This window comes from Ixodes scapularis, unplaced genomic scaffold (assembly GCF_016920785.2).
Source record: "Ixodes scapularis isolate PalLabHiFi unplaced genomic scaffold, ASM1692078v2 ptg000324l_1___fragment_1__unscaffolded, whole genome shotgun sequence".
Taxonomy (NCBI): domain Eukaryota; kingdom Metazoa; phylum Arthropoda; class Arachnida; order Ixodida; family Ixodidae; genus Ixodes; species Ixodes scapularis.
This window is the reverse complement of record NW_024609966.1, coordinates 1,119,400-1,127,327: the sequence shown is the minus strand read 5'-3', so window position 1 is coordinate 1,127,327 and position 7,928 is coordinate 1,119,400. Positions and strand designations below refer to the sequence as shown.

Sequence of the window (7,928 nt, the reverse complement as noted above, 5' to 3'; positions counted from 1 at the left end):
CTCATTCGAATAGGGGTGCTGCTTGTTATAAAAATATGGGTGCTCTGATCAGAGCAGATCAGAGCCGCTGCAGAAACCTCCATGACCAGTATTGTCTAGTCGCCTCTCGGAAGCTACCGGGAACCACCGTCGATTTCGTCTTCCCCGCCAGAGGTCGGGTTCGCGTTTCGCCGCTTTCCCATTTTCGTTGTCTCACAGCTATACACGTGTCGTCGTTCCCATGTGAAAACGACTCATTATGTTAGCCTGGGTACTACTAAACCGTACAAAGAAGCACAATCGCTACGTGTCTGCATCCACTTTCTCGAGCTACCTCGTTGCAGTACACACCTGCGAAGACAAAAGTGGCAAAGATCTCTTGCCAGGCCGCATTCTCTTTCGGGTGCTTGTTCAAATCTGGATGCTGCTTTTATAAATAAATTGGTACTCTTTAATAGTGTTGACCAGAGCCGCCGCAGGGACCTCCATGGCTCCATATCCACGGCCGCTACTGTTAACCGAGGCGTTGGACAGGTATGCTGGTTGCTTCTCCCACAGAAGCTTGGCGTGCCGGATATAAATGAACGCAAGACCTACCTCACGTCACTTTCGAGGCACCACTAATTTGTTCAACTGCCATGCGACTCGCCGACCGGTCGCTAAAATCTTTCTGGAAGCAACTTCTCCCAACCAGTCACTTTTGCAAGAAAAGTTGTCACACGACAGCTGCGACTTGCCATTGTGAACGCGCCTCTAGTTCCTTGTGGTGGTGGTCTGTGTGCGGGATATGGACAGTGAGCTAATCAGTCGCATGATCGCAGCATTGCTGTGTCTGTTCATGTCACCCGGGCAAGCAAATTGACAAGTGATGTGGACCCTAGCATAGCCTCCTGTATGCCTGTCAAGTGGTGTTCAAGCAGGATACTTTAGAAAGTGCGAGACAGCGCAACTCTGTCATATGTCGTGCAAGAACCGCATCCATCCGTTTTTGTTGTTTTTTTTGTTTTGTTTTTTTTTGCCAGTGGGAATGGTTCTTTCTGTCAAGGCACATTCACACTGAGAGAAAATGCATGTTAAGTGGCAAGTTTTTATTTATCTTTTTTTTTTTTGCTTTTTGTATTGAAAAGATACGCTTGGTTTCCGGACGAAAATGACGAGGAAATACTCGCAGGCAACTCCCGTTTTTCCCGCACAAAGCAGACGAAACAGAGAGCAGGCGCCAAAAATGTTGTGCAAACCAAAACCCGGTCCCTCTTTTAGTTTGAAAATTTTTCTTGGTCTGGGGGAAGGCTCTATTATAAGATAAGTGGCATCCGGAGTACAAGAAGAAAACACTAAAATCAAACACCTGGAAAATAATTGGATTGGAATTCGGCATGAAAGTTAAGTTGAAACGTTTTCGCATTGACTGAAGATTACAGAAGCTGCTAAAGAGAAAGCATGGCAGGAGATCGCATCCGTGCTGAACTCGCGGCATCCATCGACGCTACGCACTGTGTCGCAGATAAAAAAACAGGGGCAGAACCTAAAACCTCGTAGCCGCGCAGAATTGACGCTGTCCAAGAAGGCAATCTCCACGACCGGTGAGTTTACTATACATATGTTTTTACTGCTCATAAAAGTGAACCACACATTCTGTGTGCTAAAGGAATTTTTTTTTTTTCTCATTTTCTTGGCTAAATTATAGAAGTAATCATGATTTCAACCTATTAATACAACCAAATCAAAACAATGAGTGCACTTGCTGCAATCAGAAAAAATTCAATGCCTAAACAAAATATAAAAAGAACCTTATCTTCCACAGACGCAGGGTGTAACAACCACCAACTCGCACCGCTGGCTGAAGCTGTGCTGGCGGTCGTCGGTACCACGAGCCCCAATCCTCTGGACATAGAAGGGGGCATCGACACCCACCAGTGAGCTGTCATGTTACTGCTGTTTCTATGAACGTACTGGAATGCACGATGTGTCATTTGATGCGGACAAGTCTAGCCTTTTTTGTTTACACAATTGGGGGTTCTACTAGCAAAGCTAACATTGTATTTGTAATCATATCTAGGGTTCGCAAGTACAAAATACCGGGCCAGTCAAAGAAACTTTCTGGTGTGTTCTCCAGAGCAGGAAGGAACCGTGCACATCCAAGAACTCTAAAACTTTGAGCCTTGTTACTTTAGGTTAAAGTCAAGGTAGGCATTTCAATGAAAGGCCACTGCACTTATAGATGATGATAATAATAATGATATAAATAATAGTAATAATAGTAATTATTGGATCAGGAGAGCCATGGCACTGCAGAAAGGCAAGAGCCCGTACAAGGTATGCCTGCGACGTCACATCTAGTGATGGTGATTATGTGATGATATAAGATCACAATCTACTCTTGTGAGCTGCAAGATTAAAATGATGGCGCTTATGAGCTGACATGTACAAGGGAAGGGCGACGCAGACTTCTGTACATCGCAAAGCAATGTTGACCGAGTCTCAAAGGTTCGGGAAAGGGAAATAATGGCAGTCTTAGGCTGGTACACTGCTGAAATGCTAGAAGGTATACCTTAAAAAGGTGTCGTGCAATGCAAACAAGACAAAGGTTATTGTGTTTCTACTACACCACTATTACTAAATACATTAGACTCATTAATTCAAGCTTTAGGAAGCTATGAATTTTGTTTCAATTATCAGAAATTTATCTAAATATGATGCAAGATAAAATTATGATTTGCCATAGGAATGGCTACACACACACATAAGATATTTGATGCTTTCCTTTACATAGGCCTACTGATCATAACCAGGTAAGCTACACATGAAACGTTTGTGAAACGTATGACACGTTTGTTTACCCCTCAAAAATGTTCTGTTGTGGGCTGTTTAAGCACATGACAACGCAAAACAAAATTCAGTTTCTTCATCAGGTCAAGAAGTTGTCTAGTGTGAACTACAGTAGACTCCTTTTTGGACGAACACGAAGGGACCCTGAAAATTTGTTCAACTTATCAGATGTTTCTCTTAACAGAAGTGCCCTAATTATCATGCTGGGCATGTCTAAATTGCTGTTGACCAATAAACACAAAATAAATAGGTGCAAAATCTTTAAAAAGAGACATTTATTTGGCTTACCATGCCAAAAGAAGAGGGATTCGATTCATTCAGTAATTTTTGACTGCCTTCTCCTTTGTGCGAATCGGTGTCGTGCAGTGAAAGACGACATGTGGCCAATCTTCTTGAGAAAACCTTCAGAACCTTTCTGTTCCAGGAAAAACTGCAGTAGCACAGTGTAACTGCTGGTGCTTCCGGGGCAACATCTTCACTATCGTCTTTGTCATCATCGGCGTTTGCTGGCGGCTCAAGCAGTTCCTCAATCAAAGTTCTGATGCTGCCTGCTCTGCAAGTAGCCACAGAGCCATCAACAACAATGTATGCCGCTATGTCCAGCGAAACACCGTTACAGTTCAATGAGGAAGCTAAGCTGGCGTCCTCTGGGTCAATGTCCTCCGACAAGTCCTCACCTTCACATGGGGCTTTTAGTGAGCAGCTCTGCTTTATAAAAATTCAGCATGGCGGAAGCAGTTTGCAATTGTAGCTTCGGTGACCTGATCCCAGGTGTGAGACAGCAGATGGAGGGCAGTCAAGAGATTCACTGAGTACTTTTTGCCATTTTCCATGCACAAAAAAAAAGCATTTGTTGAAGCAGCGATCATCAATAGTGCCTCTTCAGGGAACTGATTACCCCTTGGTCCATGGGCTGGAGTTTTGCAGTTGTGTTTGGGGGCAAGAACTGGAGCCGGACAGCCGAAAGTCCGCTGACCTTCCCGTGCCCGGGACAGTTATCAACAAGGAAGAGGACCTTTATCTTTTCTTTTACAAAGTGGCGATCCTCCTCGCGCAGCCACTGCTCAAACAGTGTTTGGGTCATCCACGACTTGAGTTGGCTGTATAGGTCACTGGCAAAGTTTTCACATTTTTGAAGCAGCGTGGAGACTTGGCCTTGCCAATTACTAGAAGTTGGAGCTTGCCATTCCTGCTTGGTTGGCACCAACAAGCACGGTAATTCGCAGCTTGCTGTGCTTGCCTCCGGTGCTCACGTCGCCAGCAAACGACAGCATTTTTTCTGGAAGAAGCTGGTAGTTAGTACAGTGCAGTTTCGTCAACATTGTAGATATTACCTGGCTCATACCCTTCGAGCAAGTGCGTCATCTTCGTTAGGCTCCAGTCATCACAAGCCATTCTGTCAACGGCCACGGCCTCCTTACAATAGAGCGAAACACCAGTCCGTGTCGCTTTCGAAAGCGATCAAGCCAGCCGTCGCTACGTAAAAAATTTATGAAATTTCCTCTGCCTCGGTGCGCAAGACAGTTCCGTTCACAGGCAAGTTGTCACTCCCTGCTCGCCGAATCACGCGATGAGAACTGCTTCCAGGTTTCCATGTGCGGCTGTGCGTATTCTCTTTCGTTTTGGTGCAAAGTCAGCATCGTTGTAGGCATCTACTATCTTCTTTCTATCTTTCACTATGCCTGATAAAGTACTTTTGGTGATGCCAAACTTCCGTGCAATTGCCGTCTTTGACAGTTTTGCGGCTTTCACCTTTTCGAGTGTTTCCGCCTTCCTTGCCAGGGGAGATACTTCCACATCTGTTTTTCCATTTTGGTTCAGTCCAGCTCCAATGGCCGAGTGTAGAGCTGATGTCAATGAAGAACAGACCAGTGGAACAGACAAACTGCCGAGCCAGCGGGCGAGCCTTCATTGCCGTTGCGTACATACATTCGTCAACCGAAATGGACCGAGGAGTTTAGTTTACGTTGTGGTTTGTGTTCAAGTACGCTCGCTCGTGCGCGGTGCGTGCATGTTTGTGCCTGCTGCTCCTGCGCGGCCCGACCACCTGTATCCCTCGCCACTCCGGTGCCCTCCCCCCTTCCCAAACACCGCCACGGCGCCGCCGTCGGTGCAGTGCCATCGTGAAAGGGAGCTATGGAAATTTGAGTTAACGAAAATGTGCACCAAAAACGGTTTGTGTTAAGCAATTTTATTTTTGCATTGCGTCTATGGGAAACCAATTGAATGTTTTTACTTAGTTCGGCATATCCGAGAATTCGGCTTAAGTGAGTTCGCCTTAACGGGAGTGAGTCTACTGTATTAAACAAGGGGCACATGAGCAATGAAAACGGGCACTGTGCCAGTTTTCATAGCAACTTGTGTGGACGTTGTGACGTGGGCCTATGCTATGCTATGCATGCATCTGTGCAGGTTGCTATGGGAATTTTCGTATGAGCCCCGTTGAGTGCGCTTATCGCCAAGCACCGGTGCATTACGGAGAAGCAACAGCTCCATGGGCGTTGCCTCTCCAGTGCACCGGTGCTCAGGAAGAAGTGCACTCAACAGCAGGGCTGCAAGAACAAAAAGTATGAAGTACGGGAAATCGTTTGGTTTAAGTGGACCAAACTTGCAAAATTTGTTTGAATTAACCAGAAGTATAATATCCGAGTTTTCATTATCACAGGACTATTGTATACAGGCTAGACTTTTATGAAGTCAAGCCGAACTATGACAAGCAGCAAAACAAATATATTGTTTTATGTTGAAAACTCTACAGCTACGTAGACCCAAAGGTCACGAACACAACTCATGGACCACATTTGCTTCAGGTCAGTAGTATTGAGATGGAAGTCAGTTGAATGAAGGCACAGAGCTGAGACAGTCTGTTACATAAATATATTTGTGCGAGATTAGTGCTCTCAAATCTCACTCATTCTATAGGTAGTATTCACTGTCACAGCTGAACTCGCTGCTGCTCAGCACATGCTGACGGCAAGCCTCCGCATCACTTCCAAAATGCACATTGCCCATCATGAGAAATGTATTTTCTGGAATAAAACTACCCTGAAAGGGTGAACAGCATCGATAAATAAAAGAAATAAGAAGTCATCCTGAGCAGTCAGTCAAATATGATGTCGTGAGTATGATTTATTAAGCACCGACCAGTAGAGACTTCCACTAAATTTGGAATCACCCTAAGCACATTTGCTACTCAACATGGTAGTCTTTTGGAAATTGAAAAGAATTATAGGGACAAGCAACCAGAAATATGTGGCTGGCATCAACACTCCACACTGGATCTGCATTAAGCCAGCTGCTTTCACAACTAATAGCTGCAACAGCCAAGATCGGGCTTGACCTGCACACTGTAGACTAGCTCTACTAAAGCGAGCTACTTTCACAACTAATAGCACCAATGGCCGAGAACTGAGGAGTCAAGCTTGATCCACATGCACGCAAAAAGCATGAATGAAATACAGATAAGAGTGTTCTCAAATTATGTGCAAGGGTGACAAGGCAGACATTCTTGTGTATTTTCCTTAGGGCCAGCGCAGCACCAGTCAGCCTGCAGTCAGCCACCAACGAGGTGGTAGGAGAGGATCGAGTCCTCAGCTATAAGATTGACGTGGACCCCGGGGTCACCTTCCTCGAGGTGTCTGACGAAACCCAGGACTACGAGCCTCCGGACTGGCCGCTGGACAAGGATGAGGTCCCCTTGGAGCCTGGTGCAGCACCTGCTCTGCTACGTTGGGAGGGGCCTCCTCCAGTGGCAGGGGGACCGCCTGAGGCAGCAGCTGCTGTTGAAGGGCTACCGGCCCCACTGGACCGGCGCCGGCGGGGACCACCTCGTCCACGATCAGTCTGGAGGCCCAGCACACCGCCCGCAGGCTTGGCAACCAGCACTCAAGCTGCGGACAAGCAATTCTGCAAGGACATCCTGGCGCAGCAACAGGAGAATGTAAATCTAGAACGGCAATGCCTTCTTTCCAAACTAAAGGCGTCGGAAGAGGAGGCGAGGGAGGCAAGGGCAACCTGTGAGGCTGCCGAAAAAGTTTTTATTTTAGAAAGCAGAACAAAAAAATGTTCGCCTTACTTGGGCAGCCTGATCCACAACAAGCCCCTAAAGGTGGGGGGGGTCCTTCAGTTTGGCAAGGAAACTTTGCCATTACAGCTTTACGTTGTATATACAATAAACATTTTTTTCTGGTTAGTTCTCTTCGCTATCTTTTTGGTTCCAAGTATGCAAAAAATTTACACTGCATTATGCGTTTCGTTTAGCAGCATGCAAAACTAAAGAAATGATGGCTTTATAAAGAAAATGCAATGACTTTTACACACTCAGCCTAGTAAAAGCAAGAGTCATAATTGTATAAACACAGGTAAGGACCGCATCCCCAAAACAAATGTTTGCCTTGCGCACCATTGCATTTGTACAAGCTAGTGTGATGCAACCGCTGACATGGCATGCATTCAGCATCAAAGCTTTTTTTCTCTTTGCAAGCCTTACAATCATCTCCCTTCTTGCTGCCTTTTGTCGAAGTTGCTTAAGGCACATTCAACCAAAACACCTACTTATTTGTCTCCTTTTTTGCGTTTGAACAGCCTTCATCTATGATTTGCTGATGTTGATGCCGTGTCGCAATGAGAACGAAAGAATGTACAAAATGCAGGTGCAAAATGGCAGTGCAGTGGCATAAAGGACCACACACAGTTCTGTTTCAGTGCATTTAACTGTTTTGCATCAGGAAATAGCCACGAGTTGCCAGGTTGCCCGTGGTTTATATAAAACGCAACCAATTTGCTTATCACGATGCACACTAACGGAGGCCCTGCACCATGCTGGTGGCTGACTTCCCACCACGCAGATGCGCTTTTTAAGGCATAAGATGCCACAAATTGCCCGGACATGTGCTGATACGCACCATATTTTCTACTAGTCTACCAGGGTGCATCTAAACTTGCAAAACTGTGCCAAACTTAAAATGACGATGTTCATCCAGCACGTACAGAATATTTCATCGTCGGGAAAATTGTACTACGAGCAGAAAGTTTAGATTTGCTGCCGACAAAGTTTTGATGCAAAAGGCTATTGTGTCGGCAAAACAAATTTCATTTTGTGGATCAAGGCATAACTGGAA

General features: G+C 45.6%; 1 long non-coding RNA gene across 1 annotated transcript; it reads left to right on the top strand.

Moving 5' to 3' along the window:
- Window positions 1-220: 220 nt before the first annotated feature.
- LOC120842995 lies at window positions 221-7,035 on the top strand. Its single transcript, XR_005716073.2, has 3 exons — window positions 221-1,562; window positions 1,784-1,895; window positions 6,334-7,035. It is a non-coding gene; the product is annotated as an uncharacterized LOC120842995 (long non-coding RNA).
- The last annotated feature ends 893 nt before the right edge of the window (window positions 7,036-7,928 follow it).